We start from the raw sequence: 22980 nt of genomic DNA, 5'->3' as shown, positions 1-22980 counted from the left end.
TTTATTTGGAACACTTTTTACATGCATAGTCATTTGATGTATGAAATATTATTTATAAGACTAAATATTTATATTTGTCTCATGTGCTAAAATTGTTTTTTTATGATTTTTGAACAGCTTTAATGAGATATAGTTCACATCACACAATTTACTCATTTAAAGTGTACAATTCAGTGGTATTTAGCCTATTCAAAATTATGTAGTCATCACACAATCATCACCACAATCAACTTTAGAATATTTCATCACCCAAAAAGAAACCCCATACCAATTAGCAGTCATTCCCCATTTCACCCCAACCAGCCATAGGCAACCACCAGTCTATTTTTTTCTCTATAGATTTGCTTATTCTGGACATTTAATATAAATGTAATTATACAGTATGTGGTCTTTTGTGTCTGGCTTCTTTCACTTAACATTGTGTTTTCAAGGTTCATCCATGTTGTAGCATATATCAGTACTTCATTCTTTTTTACTGATGAATAATATTCCATTGTGTGGATATATAACATGTTATTTTTTCATTCATAATTGTTTCTACTTGCAGCTAATGAATAATGCTACTATGAACATCAGTGTAAAATTTTGTGTGTGGATATATTTTCATTTCTCTTGAGAGTAACTTCTGGGTCATATGGTAACATTATGTTTAAATAATTGAGGAACTGCCAGCCTATTCTCCAAGGCAACTACACCATTTTACAAACTCACAAGCAGTGTATGAGGGCTCCAATTTCTCCACATCTTCACCAACATTTGTTATTATCTGTCTTTTTTTATTATAGCCATCCCAGTGGGTATGAGATGGTATTTCATTGTGGGTTTGATTTGCATTTCCTTAATGGCTAATGATGTTGAGCATCTTTTCATGTTCTTACTGGCCATTTGTATATCTTCTTTAGAGAAATTTCTGTTCACATACTTTGCTCATTTTAAAATTGGGTTGTCTTTTTACTCTTGAGTTGTAAGTTTTCTTTATATTTTCTAGATACAAGCACCTTATCATATATGATTTGAAAATATTTTCTCTCATTCTGTGGGCTGTCATTTCTCTTTTTTGATAGTATTCTTTGAAGTACAAAAGTTTTGATTTTAAGTCCAATTTATCTTTTTTCTTTGTTGTTTGTGCTTTTAGTGTCATACCTAAGAAAGCATGGCCTAATTCAACATAATTAAGGTTTAAACCTGTGTTTTCTTCTAAGAGTTTTGTAGTTTTAGCTCTTACATTTAGGTTTTTTGATCCATTTGGAATTAATTTTTGTAAACAATGTGAGGTTGTGGTTCAGCATCATTCTTTGGCATGTGGGTATCTAGTTGTCTCAGCAACATTTGTTGAAAAGACTATCCTTTCTCCGTTGAATTATTTTGGTACCCTTGTTGAAAATCAACTGACTGTAAATGTGAGGGTTTATTTCTGGACTCCCAAATCCATTCCATTGATCTATATATGTTTGTCTTTACACCAGTACCACAGTCTTGATTACTGTAACTTTGTAGTAAATTTTTAAGTCAGGAAATGTGAATCCTCCAATTTTGTTCTTTTCAAGATTGTTTTGAATTTGAATGTCTCCATGAACTTTCTTATACATTCTTATTTCTAGCTGTGGCACTTTTTTTTCTGCTTAAAGAAGACTCTTTAAAATTTCTTGTAAGGCCAGATTAGTGGTGATGAGCTCCTTTGGCATTTGCTTGTCTGGGAAATTCTATCTTTCCTTCAATTCTGAATGATAACCTTGCCAGGTACAGTATTCTTGGTAGTAAATTTTTTTATTTCAATACTTTAAATATATTATGCTACTCCTTCTTACATGCAAAGATTTTGCTGAAAAATCAGCTCATATCTTTATAGTGATGTCCTCGTACATGACTAGTTGTCCTTTGCCTTTAAAATTATCTTTAATTTTTGCCATCTTAATTATGATATATTTTGATACATATCTTTGTGTTCATCTTATTTGGGACTCTGTGATTCCTGGACCTGGATGTCTGTTTCCTTCACCAGGTTAGGAAAAGTTTTCAGCTATTATTCCTTCAAATAACTTTTCTGCCCCTTTCTCACTCTCTTCTCCTCCTGGTATAACTATAATGTAAGTGTTAATACACTTGATGCTGTCTCAGAGGTCCCTTAAAACTATTCTCATTTTTGAAAGTTCTTTTTTCTTTATATTGTTCTGATTGGGTGATTTCCACTGTTCTGCCTTCCAGATAGCTTATTCATTTTTCCATATCATCTAATCTGCTGTGTGTTTTTATTTCAGTTATTGTATTCTTCAGCTCTGATTGGTTCTTTCTTATATTTTCTAACTCTGTGTTGAATTTCTCACTTTGCTCTTCTATTCTTTTCCAAGTATTTATGACCATTACTTTGAACTCTTCATTAGGTAAATTACTTATCTCCACTTCATTAAGGTTTTTGCTGTGGTTTTTGTCTTGCTCTTTTGGTGGAACACATTTCTCTGCTTTCTCATTCTGACTTACTGTGTTTATTTCCATGAATTACATGAAACAGTTACCTCCCCTAGTCTTAAGGGTGTGGCCTTGTATAGGAGGGGCCCCTGTGTAAACTGTCTGTGCCAGGCAGCTTTGGCAGGCTAGATGGAGCTCAAGTAGGCATGATCCAGGGGTGTCCCAGGGTGCTCCTTGCCCAGGTCTCCCTGGTAGGATGGCTGAAGTTGGGGCAGTCTTGGGTGTGGGGCTGGGACCACCCTAGTTGAATGGCTGGAGCCAGAGTGGGTGCTACCCAAGGCCACTCTGGTGGTATAACTAGAGATGGAACAGGCTTAGCCTGAGGTGTCCTTGAGTGCTCTGCACCAGCACCACCTGGTGGGACAGTTGGAGCTGAGGTGGGCATGGGTAGGGGGCCAGGGACACCTTGGGAAGGGGTGGCTGAAGCCAGTGTGGGCTAGGTCTCTGAGGTGCAACTGGGCAGTCTTGTAGGCTGGCTATAGCATCTGGACTGTGCTCCTGCCAGCACTAGCAAGGTAGAAGGAGAGCTCAAAAAATGGCATTCTTTGGCACTTCCAATTCTGAGGGTTCTAGATGTTTCCCACTAGTTTGCCAGACCTTCTAGTGTTATAGTAAACAGATTTACTTCATGTATAATGTTGTTGCCCTTTAACCTACTGTTTTTTCATTGTGTCCCAGGGAAGGCGAGTCTGTACAGGAGCCCCTCATTGTTATCTCTCTGTAATGTGGGTCGCTGCTTTGGAGGTGGAGTTCCTGTCGATACAGTGTCTTGGTCTCTCCTATTCATCTCTATGTGTCCCTCTGTCATTTTTTGTACAGAAGAGGTTCAAGCACTCCTCAGTTCTTCCTCAGGAGGAATTGCTCTATATGTAGTTGTAGATTTGGTGTGTCCATGGGAGGAGGTGAGTTCAGGGTCTTTCTACACTGCTATCTTGGACCTGCCTTCCTGTTCTTATTGTTTTTATTAATTAAGATATCCAGTTGTTTAAGGGATGGTTGTCAGGAATAAATGAAAAGGGTTTTAAAGAAAGTAATCAAAAGGGAAAGGAATTTAAAATTTGTCTAGATTTGAACTGAGTGGGGGTGAAGTACATTACATGCATTATAGAATGATACCATAACACAAAGATGAGCTACTTAAATTCACCTCCCCACTCTCCATTCTAAACCTCTCTTACAGGACCCTTTATTGTTCCCTGTCAACTTCATCTCTAAAACCCCTTAAGGTCATTATGAGTTCATTCAGACTCCTAGGATGCTCTACTTCCATCTTGGCTCTCAAAAACCTAGGTGTCCTTAGTCCAAGAGTGTAAATAGGACAATACTTCGTTTTTATTTATAGCACTTCCCCAAAAGTTATGGTAATCATTTGGAAATAATTTTTAATTGGCCACTAGATTAAAAGCACTATCCTTAGCTACAGAGTAAGGCAAGGACTTATACTGTGTCCTATTTCTTATTAAGAACTTTGGAAAGAAAAGTCTTATAAACCACAACTGCAAGTCATTTTAATATATAAGGAAAAGTGAAATAAATAAATATATGTATGCATGTGTGTGTATATGTATATATATACATATAAACTCTATCCTGAAGATTATGCCCTGGCATCTTCTTTAATGAGTCAAGTAGAGATGGCTAAATAAATAAGATGAAAAGGAAGAACACAGTATTTCAACTGCATATAATTTTATTGAGGTCCTAGATTCTGTGCCAGAATATAAAGAGCATAAATACTGAACACTTCATGGAATAAGTATTCATAAGTTCAGCAGATTATTGAATAAATAAATGGGAGATAGGAGACAAATCTGTGCAGAAGAATCCCAAATTATTTATGTAGATCCCCTGCCCTCAAGGAAGTCAAACCTAACTAACTCCCCACTCCTTAATCATGAACTATACATAGTGACTTCCCTTGAAAGAGTGCAGTATGGGGGGTTGGGAGAGTAAGTGTACAGTGAAGAAACCTGATAAACACTACCTCAGCCTGGTGATCAAGGTCAACATCAGTGGTGAAAAGTTATGGTAATAGTATGTTCTCCTTGTGATGAAAATGGTATTTTACCTCTGTTGTCTTTTGGCCAAGAATATACAACACCTGTATGATCATGAGAAAAACATCAGGCAAATCTCAGTTGAGGAACATCCTACAGTATAACTGGCCTATACTCTTCAAATCTGTCAAAGTCATAAAAAATGAGCAGAGTCTGAGAAACCGTCATACCTGTGACAGTTTTAACAGTCTTGTTTCAACATTTGTGCATCATTACAAAGGTACCATAGTAATGTTAGATGTTAATAATAAGGTAAATTAGTGTGGGGTATATGGAGACTCTGTACTATCCTCACAATTTTTCTGTAAATCTAGAATTATTCTAAAGTTAAACAGTTTATTTTAAAAAGTATGATCATTTCTTCCAAGTATTACAGCTAATGGTAAGGAATTAGAGACACTGGAAATAAATGTTTCTTGGTTGCCCAGAGAAAACTAATTTCACCATAGTTATGATGATAGAAGAAATATTATAGTGTAACCAATAATATATTTTAAAACTTGAAAATGGCTGTTTGTCTGGTTTGGTACCATGTTAGACCTCTGCTTATTCCTAGTAGTAGATACTGATTTAAATTCTGAATTGTTATGTCACATACTCAAAGAATTCACGTTTAAAAAATTAATTGTAACTCCTCTCGCCAAGCTATGATCTCAATTAAGAGAATGGAAACTTAATATATCATAATTTATGTTGGGTAGATACATCATATCTTTAAGTTTGCTCTTGGGATTTTCTGGTCATGAACATAGAAAAAAATGACTTTCTATCTAAATTCATTCACCTGAGCTGTCATAAACAAAGAATGTCCTCAAATACAAAATGAAAAGAAAATAATAATGCATATGTACACCTATCATTCTCCCCTCCATTAATTTTCCTAAATTGGAATTTTTATTAACAAAATTTGGTGACATGACATTTCTTATAAAATGTATTAGAGATTTGTACAATTTAAAGTTTTTTAGTGTGTTTGGGTAATTTGTAAATAATGCTGAAATTTAAGTTGAGAGAATAAAGTTACTGCAGTTTCTTTCTCTGTAATGTTTTGCATGTTTTCTTCTTTCATTTTTAGTTTAGAGCCATATTAGAATTTATTCTTGGTCTCTATAATGGTAAATTGGATATTAGCTGTATGAAATGCATTGATTTATGTTATCTATTGGTTTATAACAAATTAGCCTAAAATTTAGCAGCTTAAATCCAGGAACATTTATTATCTTACAGTTTCTATAGGTCAGCAATTCAGTAACAGTGCAGCTGGATAATTCTGGCTTAGAGTCTCTCAGGAAGCTGTAATTAAGTATTCAAACCAGGGCTGCATTCCATCTTAAGACTTGAATGGGGAAAGATCTGCTTCTAAGCTCACTCTCATGGCTATGGGCAAGACTCAGAAGATCAGTTTCCAAGCCCACTCATGTGGGACTCTCATAGTGCTACTTCACAATAAAGCACTTCTTGGCTTCCCAAAAGTGAATGATCAAGTTGAGAGTGAGAGAGAAAGAGAAAGCTCAAGACTGAGCCATGATATTTTATAACATAATCTTGGAAGTGACAACCCATCAGTTTTGCAGTGTTCTTTTATTAGAAGCGAGTCAGTAAAGTCTAGCCCGTGCTCAAGAGGAGGGCATTCCACAAGAGCATGAATATGAGGCAGGGATCAGTGGGTACTATCTGAGATGCCTACCACAATTGAGAAGTAGCATCTTTCCCTTTCTCCTGAAAATGTTGTGAAAGCAATAAGATCACAAATAAAATAGAACCAAACAAAACATTGCAACTTCCATTTTCCATGAAACTGGAAGATGTATAAATCCATATATTACAGAGTAACCACAAGGACTACCAAAATCAGCAGTGACCTTCCAAAAGCTACAAGGAAATAGAGAGGAAAAGTGAAGAACATGGTAGAGAATGTAAAGATTGCACCAAAAATTAGAATGACCATATAATTGATCACTCAAACCAGAATAAATTTGGTGTTATTTCACTCATTGTGAGAAGTTCATATTAAAATGCATGAGGGAGCATTATTCATTTTTGATATGGGCAAAATTATCTAAATTTTATAACTAGCACTTTTATACATCATTGGTGAAAGTCCAAATTGGCACAGCCTCTATGGAGGGTAATATTTGAATATCTATCAAAATTGTAAACATGTGTTCTCTCTGACTAATTTCACCTCTGGAAATTTACTTTATGGATATCCTACACACACATGCTAATTTTGCAACATTACCTGTAAAGCAAAAGCTTGGAAACTGCATAAATATCCATCAATAGATAGCTAGTTAAATAAAGTAAGATTGATACCAAAAATGACATTCTGTGAAGCTGTAAGATAAGAAAAAAATATAGAGAATGAGGATGCTGTCTATGTGCCGATATGGGAAGATCTCCAAGATATATTTTTAAGTGAAAAAAGCAAGGTCGGGATCAGTATTTATAGTATGGTATGTTTGTGCAAGAAAGGGGGATGCCTTAGTTTTCTATTGGTGCTATAACAAATTAACACAAATTTAGCAGTTTAACACAACACGCATTTATTTTCTTATAGTGTTGTAGGTCGAATCTGACACAGGTTAGAATCACGGTGTCAGCAGGCTGTTCCTCTCTGGAGGCTCTAGATGAAAACATTTTCTTGCTTATTCAAGTTGTTGGCAGAATTCAGTTCCTTGCATTTATAGGACTGTTTCTTTGCTGGTTGTCATCTGAGAGCCATTCCCAGATTCTGGAGGCCGTTGGATGACTAGATTCATAGTCCATTTCCTCCATAATCAACGCTAGCAATGACAGGTCAAGTCCCTGTCATGCTTCGACTCTCTCTCTGTTGCCTCTTCTTCCGGGGTTACATCTCTCTGACAGCTCTTCTGCCTCTTTCTGTTTCTAAGGGCTCATGTAATTATACTGAGCCCATTAGAATAATCCAGGATACTCTCCCTATTTTAAAGTTTACAGTTTTAACTCTATCTTCAAAGTCCCTTTGGCCTGGCTGTGTAAAATGATACACTCATGGGATTGTTGACTTAAAAAGAATATATGCACAACGTGAGAGCTGTGAGTAAAGTTTTTTTGGGGGGCAAAATGAGGACTGCAGCCCAGGGGATAGCATTTCAGATAGCTCTGAGAAACTGTTCTGAGGAGGTGAGGGGAGAAGCCAGGATATATAGGAGTTTTGCAACAAAGGACAGGTAGTCAGGAACGTCAAGATATTATTGTTAAAGAAAACCAGATATCTCAAGTTAAGGAATTTAGCGCTTTTCTATGTATGGGAAGATGCAAGAGTCTTGGCTCACTGACATCATTCCTGTGATATGCACCTCAGCCATCTGGGGCCAGTATCCTGACACATCCTGAGTTTCCTCAGGGCTCACCAGCTGCAGCCTCATGGCTGCTAGATGGCAGGTATTCTTTTCAGCCCTGAGTTTCCTTGGCTAGGCTCATGTTGGAGGGTTGCAATTGTTGATGAATGTGACATCCTTTGTTTATTGATATGGCAGAAAATATTTCATTTCTCAGATATCCTCCTCTTGGTCAGGAATGCGACCAATATTTGGTAAACATTTCATGGCCAATTTTGTCCCACAGTGCTGGGAGGCTCATCCCAGATCAGACAAAAGTTCCTGTTGATATGCCACTCCAGGTGCTAATTTTTGGATTAGGCCCTGTTGATAATTAAAGATTCTCTGGAACCTCTGTTTTACTAATCTAATCTGATCCAGGAAATGTTTTCCCTAGTTGCATCTTCCCATATCTAGAGTTGCACTATTACAATTGTTGATCGCATACAGAACTGTATATTTGATCAACTGCTTCAAGTTGCCTAGTCATCATTATTTTTGTTGGAGGCTCAGTCATACATTTAGTAATACAAGAAACAATAATCTTGTAAAACAGGCAAAATACAAATAATATAGCTAATAACGTTAATAGAGTTATAAGTAAATGTTTAAGCCAAGAGCTTCGCACGCCAAACCATTTTTCTAAGAGGTCATCAAGACTTGGGAGTGGGTCACTTAAGGAAAAAATCTGATTTTTCATATGGTTAATTAAACGTGTTATATTAGAAGATTCACCAGATATGAAAACACAGCATTCAGTTTGAATTGTGGCACAGGTACCTCCCTGAGATGCTGTAAGGATGTCAAGGACCATGTGGTTTTGTAGCACTGCTTTTTCATCATAGAGACCTAAGAATTCAGTAGGCTAGTAGCCTGGTTACTATCACTGAGTGCTGTAAGAGACAACGATCTTATAAAATAGACAGGGTAAGTAATGCAGCTAGTAATATTGACAAAGTCATAATGCAGAGGGTAGATACAATCATAAACAATTTGGAAACAAAGAACAAATTAAAACAATTAGTATAACTAGTTGTAATCTAGTTGCAATAAACCATCAAGTCCATAGGAGAGCCACCTGGAGAAGCCAAATTCTGGTAGGATCAGGTAGAACGAAAAAGATAAATGTTTTATCTTTATTTACAAGTGTATACTTTATCAACTTGTAGGTCATAGCATAAGAGAAAAGGTTTTTCTGAAAAACAAAGATTAAAGCTAGTATATTTCCCAAAGTAATAAAGTTATAAATCATATTCATCAGTTAATTCAGTCCCATGTAATTGATTCCTGTTGATTTGGATAAAGTAATCAGGTTTCCCATCATTTGTTACATATTTCAGTGTTACATAGTTCAGGCCATCAGAAACTTATCTTTGTTTAAAAAGTTCTTTTTATGAGTCTTCTTGAAAATCTTCATTTTGTAAAAGCATCAGGACAAAACTTAAAATAGCAATGGTTAAAGATTTGAGTATAATGCAATTAGTAGGAAACTTGGATGTTTCTGTGACATATAGCATTTTAGAATAACTAGAATTATGACAGTATATCAAGACATATGAGATGTTAGGGATTTCATATAAATTTCCAAAACAAATTTAGTTAGATTTTGAGAAGTTTGTTAAAAATATCAAAAAGTTTTTAAAACACAATAGGATCATAGGTCACTGTGAAACAATACTTATTCATTTAACCAAAGTGGCAAAACGATTTAAAAAAAAACAACAAATATGGATCACTTAACGGCACAGAAACTCACACAATCTGCTTCATATATCTTCATGGTGCCTATTTCTCATGTGGAATTGTCTGGAAATAAGAAGTACAGGGTAAATGCAACCACTCAAAAATGCATCAGGAAATAAAGTCCGACGTGTTTCTGACATCACAATTATAACTTTAAGGATAGAGTCAGAAACACAGGGTCACTAGATATATTATAAGATGTTCACTACACATATCAGACCAACACAAATATGGTAAGAACTGGAGAAAAGAGACAATGTCAGAGAAGGTCATCAGTCCAAGAAAGTATAAAATCCATGGTGTGGGTGGACATGTTGGAGCTTGCAGGAATATCCAAATTATAGACTGGAACATGATAATTAGAAACAAATAAAATTATCTAACATTCCAATAGTTACATATTTTAAAATACATTTCAGGGGGACTTCCCTGGACAGAAACCACGTTAAACAGCACTGTCATCAGACAAGGCCGCTGGGTGTGATGGAGTAAGGCACCAGTGAGAGCACCCTGTGACCATGTCACCACACAGGATCAAAAGAGAATTATGCAATCACAAAAATGAGGAAATATTCTCCTAGTCTAGCTAACAAAACTGACTTGTTTCCTTACAAGTTAATTTTAGTTCCAGTCCCTTCTTTTTGCCATCCAAATAAACCAACCAGTTCTAAGACATAGTTTCTTTCTTTTCCCTCAATAAAATGTAATTCCATTCTTCATATCTTCTTTACTGAAACACACATTCTACTTTCCTTCTGTACACTGATATGTTTCCATATTATTTCTATTGGCTTTAATTACATGTTTAAATTTGGATCCTCAACTCTTAAAAACCTTGATTTCTAGTGAAAATTAAGAAGTAAGCAATTATGAACTGTTTTTTACATTAGCATTTTGTAGCTTGGTGAACATAAATATCAGTGATAATTTCTAAAAACATTTGTTTTCTTTTAGAGAACATCTCAGGGTGGCATCAGACATTTTCATTAATAGTCCTAAATACCTTTAGTTTCTCTATTTAGTAAATAATGTCTCAGTATCTTAATTTTTTGGAAATTATCTACTCAGTAAACTTCCATTACTTAAACTAGCACAATTCTAGAACTTTGAGTTACCAAATATCTGTGAAGATCACCTTAAGTAGACATTTCTAAAATATACTTATTTTTAAAGAGTTTACCCAAAAGTTCTTATCTCTTTTACATTCAAAGTCTCATCATATCAAGTTATTTTCCTTGCAACAGATATAATAAGGTCTTATTTGACTTCTATTAAACCTAGGTACAATAAAGTATTATACTTAATATTGATGACTCTGAAGACAAGTCTATATTAATTAGATCAACAAACACACTTTAATACCAGGTATCAACTTAATATTGAATATTTTATTTCCCAGTTTAGGTGAACCTGAAAGTCATTTTGGCTGGTTTCTTTTATATTTAATTTGTAAGCACTTACTTTTAAATTGAATAGAGCTCTTTATAAATTCAGTTTTGATAATACTTTTCAGAGGTAGAGATATCGCATGTATAATGCGTACACAGACATATAAACAGGCAAAACTAGAGATCTCATGGCTTTACTTAGAAGCTTAGTTATGAATCAGGTATTACAATACAAAATTATTAGTTAACAAACAGTTGGAATACATTAAAGTTGCTTGCTCAGATGACTAAGACTTTTTACTATTTGTAAAGTTTGGCTGAGGGAGCATTTTCAGCGGTTTGAATTTTAAAACTGCCACTTTTTTCCCTTGGTTTCAGGTCTTGTTTGATTGAGCTAATTAGGCTCAGTCTTGGGCCCTTGTGGCCCGTATTTACATTCTGGTTCGTAGAGATTTGCAGAAGACAGTGGTTTTTTAGTTCCCCAAAGAACAGGTCTGCCACCTAAATAATACTAAAAGATTTTATCAGTGACAAGATTTCTAACTAAACTGAAACTTATTTTACGAGTTCTATATTCTAGAACTGTAGAGTTTATTATGCCTTCAAAGGTTTGTATTAGGCATTCAGCAAAGACCTTCATTTTGAGTTCACAAGTTAAGCTCAGAGCAAAATCACTATATTTATTTGTATTAGCCATTGAATGTTAGATCCCAGTTTTTACTTATTTGTATGGCTCAGGTAAACCTATTGCTTTTCCTTAGTATGTTTAATATTTTCTGAGGGGCAATCTATATGCCTTGTCTTATAATACCACGCAGGGGAAGTATTTACCAGTGAAACATGCCTATCCCACGATATAATTAAACAAAAGAGATGTCACCACCTTATAGAAAACCCATTTAAATATACTCATTTTATACACTTTCATCTCAATTCTGTCAACTTGTATACCTTTAACTTTAGCTTTTATTAGGATCTAATCAACAAGCTTTTATCTTACAGGAGGAGTTCTAGAAGTTCTTCTTCTTTTTGTTCCTTGTCCATTTTATCAATTTTTATATAAAAAGCTCTGGGATCCCCAGAGTGGGGTTGAGCTGAGGAACTCAGGCCCTTTGTTCTAATTGTTGCCCCAAATAATTGTTGGTCAGGTATCTCAGTGTAAATTTTTCTTCTAGCTCCTTAAATGTATATTTTAAAACTGGGGTAAATAGAACAGACTTATTTGGCTTTTAATGAGGGACCAGTAGGGGGTCCCTTTTGGCCCATTTAACCTTAGGTAGTGTAGTAATATCAAAACCTTGTGTTTTAATCACATAAATGTCCATTTGATTTATCCCATTTTAAATAACCATCTAAAGGTTTCTTTATTCATTTGAGAGAATTCCTTTAAAATTTCTACCTTGTTGGAAATAGCATCTAGACTTCCCTTACAGGATTTTTCCTGTTAACATTAATTATTCTAAGCTTTATTAGCATCTGTTAAGACCCATTGAGGAGAAGCAAAGACCACAAATGAAGCTTCCCAATCCAGCTTTTCTTGTTTTACACTAAAGGAGTTCTTAGGTTAACCATTAGATATATCTATCCTATTTTTTTCTTCAGTTTGATTTTTGTTTTATAGGTACCAGTAAAACAGCTATTTATGAGAGTGCTCTAGATTCACCAATTTGTTAGTTTCTCCAGTTTAAAAGGATCCATCATTTGGCTATTAATAAAATACATGTTAATAGTGATTCAAACCAGTAAGACGCAAGAGGCTTCCCCATAAGCGTGCTGGGGAGGATGTCACCTTAGTAAAATCCGGAGAGTTTACTCTCAAGAAATAGCATGGCAGAGGCCAAGTTTCCAAAACACATACATGTTCACACAGAACGTCCTAGGAAGATCAGGTAGAACATTTACATCTCAAAGACACAGGAAGAGAAACGCAAGTTTCCCCCTAGAAGGGCTTTGTTTAAAGTCAGAATTCTGAAAAGATATTTTTATCAAGCCAGCTTTTCAACCTTAACTTAACCGCGTACGCAATACAAAGATCCTCCTCGTTTTTAGGGTGAGATTTCCTTTAATTTCCAATTAAGTAAATACTAATTGATATAGAGGCTTGTAGGTCTGGATGGTTAACTCAAATTTCTTAGTCCCAACGGATCCTGACTTGGATCGGGAAATTTAGCCAAGGCTCTAAGTTCTGCTTGGGTCCGGGGTGTGTAAGTAAGCACCGAGGACGGTTCACCTCTCCCTGTAATAGATTTCTTCTTAAAGGGAGCTATAATCACTTCTGGTTTTTTTTTTTTATCCTCCTATACTGGGAAAGAGGGAACAGCAGGGGGCAGAAGAGTCGGAGAGAAGAAGAGCGCCTGGGCCAGGCACTTCTGATAGAAAAGGATTCCTGGGAGGAGCAGAGGGAGAGACAGATTCAGAGACAGAGTGCTAGCACCCTTTTTTAGTTCTGACATAGTTTCAAAAATTTACTCTATCATTTCTTCTTTTAGAAGCTTCTAGATAGCAATTAAAGTAAGCATACCATTCAGTCTGTTTGATCTTAATGGACGGCTTTTTTTTTCTAATTGTGCACACAAAAATAGCAGTTTGGGGAATATCGAAGAACCCCAATTTGGCCATTTAGGTTGAGTTCTCCTTTATAATTTCCCCAGTTAACTAGGTACTTGTAAGTATGAGCTCCGTACGTGTTTTATATGAATCTGGCTTGGGTGTTAGTCGGAGGTCGGTTTTCTGATGCCCCTCGTTTTTGTGTTTGAGAGATTCTATCTCTCAATTTAAGTTGAATTTGTCAGGGATGAAATTTACTAGTAAATTGTGTGGTATTATTGCTTGTGAGCTTAACCCCTCTAGGAGTCACCCCAGAGTCGTTTCAGCCCTCTTATGTGGCTCAGTTTCTCCCTTCGGTGGTCTAAGACCACGGCGGGTGCTTGGATCGCTGAATGGCCAATTCTTATCCACGACCCCTGGACGAGCAAGTGTTTTAATGAGTGGCTTTCCCTATGAGACTACTGCACGGTGTGAGGACTGCCTCTACCACTCCCATAAGTTTCTCAGTCGCCAGAGAAAGCCATAACTGGCTGGGAGGAGTCTTATTCCTTTTCTTCGGGGCAACTCTCTCACGTAATATCTTCACTTTTATCCTGACAAATTCCATTAAGCCAGTTGAATTGAGGAAAAGCGTTAGGTCAGCCTCTTACCTAACCACTCAGCCAAGACCACTCAGTCTCCTGCAACTGAGCAAACCCTGGTATCCTTCAATCAGGCCCCCCACCCCACTATCTTGCGACTGGGTGGGTATTTCCCTGGTATCTTTCAACAAAGCCCCCCTCCCAGTATCTTTCAACTGGGAGGAGGTGGGTACCTGCTACACCACCAAATAAAACTCATGATCATAACTGAGAACTAGGAAAGACTTACCCAAATTCGTCTGGACTCTCCGAGGAGGCGGATGGGTGCAAGCAGCCTCTCTGCTGGTACCAAGGCTCCGGTTCCTTGTAGAGTTCAGGCGAAGGTGAGAAGTCCAATGTGGGTCCCTTCTTCGTGGCTGCCATAACTGTTGACTTAAAAAAACATATATGCACAACTGTGAGAGCTGTGAATAAAGTTTTATTTGGGGCAAAATGAGAACTGCAGCCCGGGAGACAGTGTTACAGATAACTCTGAGAAACTGCTCTGAGGAGGTGAGGGGAGAAGCCAGGATATATAGGAGTTTTGCAACAAAGGACAGGTAGTCAGGAACGTCAAAGGTTATTGTCAATTAAAGAAAAACATATCTCAAGTTAAGGAATTTAGTACTTTTCTATGTATGGGAGGATGCAAGAGTCTGGGCTCACTGAAATCATTCCTTTGATATGCACCTCAGCTATCTGGGGCCAGTATCCTGACACATCCTGAGTTTCCTCAGGGCTCACCACAGGGCGTGGCTGCAGTCTGATGGCTGCTAGATGGCAGGTATTCTTTTCAGCCCTGAGTTTCCTTGGCTCCCGTTGGAGGGCTGCAATCCTTGATGACTGTGACATCCTTTGTTTATTGATATGGCAGGAAATGTTTCTCTTCTCAGGATCCAGGGTATTTTGGGGGGCCATAGGAAATAAATACTCAAATTTGTTTATTACACGCACCACAAAACTATGGAAAGATACTTAAGGAACCCAAGAACAGTGGTAACATGGAAAGAGCTGCTGGGAACTGAGCAGATGAGATAAAAAGAGAAATGTGGTGGGCAAATTGATACTACGTATCTTTTCACATATGCCTAAAACCATGTAACTATATTACTCATTTAAAAATTGATACAGCCACTGTGGAGAACAGTATGGAGGTTCCTTAAAAAGCTACAAATAGAACTACCATATGACCCAGCAATCCCACTACTGGGCATATACCCTGAGAAAACCATAATTCAAAAAGAGTCATGTACCAAAATGTTCATTGCAGCTCTATTTACAATAGCCCAGAGCTGGAAACAACCTAAGTGTCCATCATCGGATGAATGGACAAAGAAGATGTGGCACATATATACAATGGAATATTACTCAGCCATAAAAAGAGACGAAATTGAGCTATTTGTAATGAGGTGGATAGACCTAGAGTCTGTCATACAGAGTGAAGTAAGTCAGAAAGAGAGAGACAAATACCGTATGCTAACACATATATATGGAATTAAAAAAAAATGTCATGAAAAACCTAGGGGTGAAACAAGAATAAAGACACAGACTTACTAGAGAAGGGACTTGAGGCTATGGGGAGGGGGAAGGGTAAACGGTGACAAAGCGATAAAGAGGCATGGACATATATACACTACCAAAAGTAAGGTAGTTAGCTAGTGGGAAGCAGCCGCATAGCACAGGGAGATCAGCTCAGTGCTTTGTGACCTCCTGGAGGGGTGGGATAGGGTGGGAGGGAGGGAGACGCAGGCGGGAAGAGATATGGGAATATATGTATGTGTATAACTGATTCATTTTGTTGTGAAGCTGAAACTAACATACCATTGTAAAGCAATTATACTCCAATAAAGATGTTAAAAAAAATTAAATGAAAAGTAAATGAAGATCCAATAAAATGGTGAAAACTATGTACATACATATTTATTAAGGAGTTTTCACCCTCTCTTCCTAAGTCTCTGTTATCAAATTCTCATTATGAGCATTCTGATTTATAGTTTGCTTTAGAGATACTGGTTAGAATCTCAATGAGATCTGCTTTGTTCCCTCCTGCGAAGTCACAAAGGGACAGCTTCCTCTTCTTACACGGTATACCTTATTTTCCTTTAAAATTGATTTTTTTACTTTATTCAAACTGGTTTTCTTTTTTAAAAAAACGCCACAGGTTTTTTTTTTCTTTTTTTTTTTCTTGGCTATACAGATAATATTCTGCCACTAAACTTTGTTAGTGAATTTAATTTACTGACCTCTTAAATTCAGGTAAAATGTGAACAGTCTTGGGGATTAATACTTATTTTACAATTTGCCTTTGATCTGAACTTCTTTAAATTCATTTCCTTTTCAATGTTACATTGTGATTTAGATTCCTCTTGATTGCTATATCCATAACCACCTGGGTTCAAACATTTTGATTGCTATTAAACTGCTACTGAAGCAATATTTTAAGCCTCTTGTACAGGGCAGTATTTTAAAATGCACTTTCTTCTTCAAAAAGCCCAAATTTGCCCTTATTTGATCCTTACAATCTTTCTACTGACCATTTTCATCATCCTTCAGTTTGATCAATTTGAGCAATCCCTTATGTAAAAATGTGAAAATACCTGTGTCTGGCCTCCAATTCATCAAGTGAGTTTTCCGGATAGCATGGAGGCTGGGATGGTCTTGAGAGTCCCAAAACTGAAGCATCTACATACATGAATCACTTCACAATTTTGACATTTAAGATAAATGGATCATATTTACTGTGAATTTGGCAGTTATTTTATTACACTATTGAACTAAGTGAGAATGGAATAAATAGTTCTATCTCACTTTTATGCTGACATATCCAGAACACTCTGCAAATGCTTTGCTACATCTTAAAAGGGTCTGAACACCTAGCACAATATATAATAACTAAAAAGCAACCAATGCAAACAAACATACACACACATAGACACACACACAGAGACACACAGCTTCAAATAGAAACTGTGCCTAATGGGGCTTTTAACAAAGTTATCAGTTTTGTATTTAAGCCACTGAAGACAAAACACAGACAATAGTATGCATAGATTAAAAGGCTATTTGTTACACAACACACTTGAAAATGTTATATTTACATGGCAACCAGCTTATTATATTTACATGAACATCTGGCACAGGTTCACTAAAATCTTAAAAACAGATGGACATGAAGAAAGAACTAGTAATTAACAAAGCTATATGTTGATTAAATCAGCATGTGGTTAATTTTTAATGATTGCTGATCTTTATTAAGGATGGTGAGATTTTCAAAAATCTAATCTTTTTGACTAACATATCAACTGACCAAGGAGGCAATGATAACTACTCTGGTCATTAACGTGCTATTTCAGTATTGTTACCACAAACCCTGACTGCATGAGGCATATTCATAGAAGTAAAATTCAAAAATTAAGATTCTATTAGGTCTCTGAAGCCCTCTGGTTCTTATATCTACAGAGGTGAGCTGAGCAGCAACATTCTGTTTAGGAATAATTACATACAGTGATGTATGTTATTTGAATATTGTCTCCATGTTCCGAATCGTTTCAGTCAACTCAGTGTCTCCCGCTGCCCTTCATCTATCCTAAAGTCTCATTGTGCGCTTCTCTGAACTCTCCAAATAGGCACCCTCTGGTTGCCAAGCAACCACAGATTTTCTACAAGTGCTTGTGCCATGTGTACTTAAACTGCAGTTGGCCTTTTTTTCCTTCAACTTTTCAAAGCTTAGAATAGTAAATATATGAGAGTCAGGTAGAGCTAGGTATGTTTTGAAAGAGAGTACTGGGAAGTCAGAAACCATTAAAAAGAACAGAACACCTTTTGAGATGTTGTGTGTGTAGATTATATATATATATATATATATATATAGATAGATAGACCTACATATGTCTATATCCCCTTTTAAAAAGGCTTTACAAATATATTAACAATTATATATGTAATATGTATATATATAATATATGGATATATATATATATACCTTTTAAAAGCCTTTACAGATATATTAACAACTAATTCATCAAATAGGTGACAATAGAACTATTTTTCCTAAGATAGTAGATATTTTGCATTTTATATCCAATAGCAAGTGAGTAGATAGCTATTCCTGTGATTTTCTATCAAGCATTATAGAGCTTCCGTGTGGATATATAGAATGTCAGTTCTGACAGCCAACTTACTATCAACGAGCGCTAGTTATGGTCCTTTTTTCCAGATGGAGTTTTTCTAGGTTGAATGGCTTTGATTTCCAGGGACAGTTATTGAAAGCTTGCTCACTAGTTGCTATTAACACCAATTTGCAAAGAGAGGATGAAGTTTAGAGAACAGATCAGTCATGGCTGTGTCAAAGAACAAGTCTTGCAGAAGGATTTAAAGAAAATACTGAGGACCTAATCAACATTTAAAAAACAATACATCTCACTACAAATTAAGTTTCTCTCATTTAAAGTCAAATTTATATACATATTTTCCCCTTTGTAAATTTTTATATTTTCAAGACAAAATAGGCAATTTTATTTTCATTTTATTGTATGTCCCTGATGGGGTTCAGAGCATGCTATCCCAAGAGATGGCACTTGGTATACTGAATATTGTAAGCTGAAAGAGTTTGAGAAAACAGCAGAAGCAGAAAAGTCGCTCAGAGTAACCTTCCCCCTGCCCTTCTTCCCTGAAACAGGTCATAAAACCCTCATGTGAAAGATGCCTTCCTACACCCAGAGGAAAAGAGCATCTTTATCTCTGAAGACGAAGGGACATGGAGAAGGATTCAAACAAACAGGTCTTCCTAAGTTTTTTCCAGTTTACTACACTTACCTCATACTTTTTGACTATCGTATTTCTCCACAGCTAACTGCTCTTCATCAAACCCAGCATGAAAACATTCAGTTTTAACAACTTCTTCCGGTCTTCATTTTTTGTTTGTTTGTTTATTTTACCTCCCGTGTCATGTAAAACTTAACTAAATGTGTATGTTTCTACTCTGCTAATCTGTCTTTGTCAGTTTAATTTTCAGACCCACCCAGGGACCATAAGAGAGTAGAAGAAACTTTTCCCTCCCCTGCCTCACTAACTGTCTTCCATAAGTGAGAGTTAACACTGGTGTGACTGATAATTACCATTGAGAGATTTGGAGTCTTAAGTAGAATTTGTGTTTTCAGGAAGCTGAACCTAAATGGATAACCTGTGAATTTCAGAGGAAAAATCTATATCAAGCATGGTAGGAATGGTTCTTATTGTCTAACCCAAGACCAGGAAGACTTTGGAACCATATTGCCTTGGTCAGAGTCTTGTCTTCATCACATTCAAGCTGAGTGACCTTGAAAACCCCTTTCTTTGTTATGCCTCAGTTTTCTCATCATAAAATGGAGAAGATAATAGTGCCTACCTAATGGCTGTTTTAAAGATTAAATGAAACGTAAAGTAATGAAATGAGCGTAAAGTACTCACTACCTGATACATTTAAGTAACATATAAACAATAACTGTTCAATGAGGCTCCTGAAGTTGGTCAGCAGGCTCATATTTCCATTGTTAAGAATTTATGACTGGAATTCTCTCTTTGGTCTGTCTTCTACTGGGAGATTTACAAGACAATGCCTCTCCTGGAAGCCCAAAATAAGTATTTCTCCAATCAAGAGAGCTGAAACATTCTGGTACTGACACCCAGCTTATAACCCATGTTTTTGTATGTAAGTTCCTTTTTTGCTTTTTTTTGTTTTTTTGTGGGTTTTTTTGGTATTATTTGAGACTTGATGGATTGGTTCATATTTCATTTGGTTATCTAAAAATGCTGAAAATGTGGAATAATTAGGAATCAGTCAGAGTACATGGTTGTTGGGAAAAGTCCCAAGCTACTTAGCATTGAACTGTTAGATGAGCCTCTGCTGTTTCCAATCTACTACTTGCCTCAGGGTCATGAATGAACCCTGTGTAAACCACTCATGAAAAAATATTCAATTAGAAGCAAAAGAATCATTTGTTTAATCTTATAGAACTACACTGTATGAGTTACCTGATGAAGATGAGCAAAAGCAAGGGAGAAAGAAGGAAGAGATACAGAATGGTGAGTAAATCTACCTCTTAGACTATGCTCAGAGTGCTTTTCACTTTTTTCTACATTTGATTAAAACTCATTGATAACAAAATGTATAATTTATAGGGACAGAGTAAAGGGACAAAGTCAGTGATTAAATAGTTAATCCCACTAGAGGACTGTAAGTAAAGAAAAAAATATGGGAGACCCCTGTAAGTTAATGATCACTCAAGAAAGCAGGTTTGCTTAACCATAAAACCAAGCAGGCTTGCTTAGCAACAAAACCGTGCAACAGAAACATGAGACATGCCCCCAAACAATAAAAAAATGGTGGCATGAGACCCACATTCTGCCCAGTGAGCTCAATAAGTTAATGACCCCTAGGACATGCTCTCTACACACATAAAAACAATAATTTATGGAAAGGTGGCATTTCAAAGTGAAAGACCCACATTGTATGAGACCTGAAATAATTTTTCCATAGTGCCATGACAGTCCTGGCTTGACCATGTAGGGACAAGGAAACTGAATTCTTACTGTACTAAGACATAAAGGACTGGAGGTCCTCAGGGCCCTGCAAAATGCCACCTAGCAGTTTCATAATTAGAACTCCATATTATTGTACATATTTTTTAGAAGTTTGGAATTTTTTTTTTAACATCTTTATTGGAGTATAATTGCTTTACAATGGTATGTTAGCTTCAGCTTCACAACAAAATGAATCAGTTATATACATACATATATTCCCATATCTCTTCCCGCTTGCGTCTCCCTCCCTCCCACCCTCCCTATCCCACCCCTCCAGGCAGTCACAAAGCACCGAGCTGATCTCCCTGTGAATTTTTAACATTTCTTTCAAGTTCTGTTTTTTTGCCTTGGCAACTAAGAAACATGTTCTTTACCTTCCATAAACATCTGTTGTTGTCTAATATTAGTGAAAGTTCTGTTCTCTGTCACTTACCTACAGATTTTACCCTTCTCTTGCAAATTTTTTTCTTCCTTATATTTTTCAGTGTTAAAGGATGAGACTGAGTTATTAATATTAAAAAACCAATAATTCTCAGTTCAAATTTACTGAGTCAATGTCCAGATGTAATTTTTAGTTTTCTTTCTTTTTTTTCTATCACTAAAAGAATTTATAGCCCTAAATAATTTTAAGCAAAAAATAAGTCATATTTCCATTAAATTTTGATGTCCTGTATTAACAGTTAAATTTGGAGGGTAGTTTACAGAAATAGTAATGATCTAAAAATATAAGAAATTCCTCCTGATAAAGAATGCCTGAAAATGACTGAAATACTGCTGTACACACACACATGCACACATACACCATGTAGTAAACCTTAAAGAAAGTTGAAATAAATTTTTAAAATTGTTTTCATACAGAACATTTTCTATGACCACATGCAATTACCTTAAAAATTAATAACAAGCAGATAAAATAGAACCTTGGGAAATTTAGTAATTAAATTTTAATGACCTCTAAATCACAGAAGAGAAATCAAAACTACTTAGAACCTAATAATAATAAAATATTAAAACTTGGCCACACAATCAATGTAATCCTTAGAGGGGAATTTAATATCTAAAACATTTATATTAGGAAAAAAAAGAAAGGCTGAAGATAATTTGGTAAGATTTTAAGAAGTTAGAAAATGAAGACAAGAGAATTCCAAAGGAGTAGAACAAAAATAATAAAAAAATAAGCAGAAAATAATGAAGTTGGAAGTGAAGCTACACAAAAGTGAATCAACAAAGCCAGAATATAGTTTCTTAAAGTTTTGTTAAAACAGTCAAATCTCAACGAATATTGGTAGACAGGGGAAAAGGGAAAAGAGAAATAAATACCAACAGATTGAGAAAAGATATATGGTAATAAGAGAATAATATTGACTTTAGGCAAACTACAATTTTTATTTCCAGGTATGAACACTGATGAGAATGAAAACTCATAGCTATATCAAGTTGCCTTTATTTTATTACCACATTAACAGAGTGCGAAAGAGAGATAAAGATACGAGTAGATGCAGCTCACCTATGCTAATTCCTCCAGAATATGACCAATTCACCTGAAGTGAATAAGAAGCCCACCAAGTGTGAGAAGCCCAATCCAGAAATTAGCTGCCTTTTATACCATTAGGTTGGAGGAATAGCCAAGTCAGGGCTTAAGGACTGACTTACTACCATGTAATTGGATTGATTGCCGTGCCATACCTAGGTACATGTGTTGTACTTTTACTTCAAGTTTACAATGAGTGTGGCCATGTCCTTAACAAATATAAACAGAGAGTAAATTTGAAACTTTAAGAAAATAGAAATAACCTAGAAGACTATAACTTCCCAAACCTGGCTCAAGAAGAAATTGAAGAGATCTATAATAATTAAAGAACTTGACATAGTCATTGAAAATTTACCACACACAGTTTTACATGCAATTTTGACCAAACATTCAAGGAACTGACAAGTCTGATATAAACAAATTTTTCCAAAGAATAGAAAAAAAGAAACTTTTCTTCATTTTATAAAGTTAACATAATATTTTATGTTATGTTAATATTTATGTTATAAAGTTAACATAATCAGAATAATTTTAGAAGGGAAAAATTACAAGCCAATTTAATTTATAGATGCCAAATCCTAAATAAAATATTACAATATACAATAATAGAATATAAAATACCACCATATAAAGATATCATTTTTAATAGTTACAATAAGTTACTGAGGAATAATATAAAATATATAAGATCATTACAGAGAAAAAATTTTAATTAGATAAAAT

Source organism: Lagenorhynchus albirostris, chromosome 2 (genome assembly GCF_949774975.1).
Source record: "Lagenorhynchus albirostris chromosome 2, mLagAlb1.1, whole genome shotgun sequence".
Lineage (NCBI taxonomy): Eukaryota > Metazoa > Chordata > Mammalia > Artiodactyla > Delphinidae > Lagenorhynchus > Lagenorhynchus albirostris.
The sequence above is the reverse complement of the archived record's forward strand: the minus strand, read 5'-3'. Positions refer to the sequence as shown.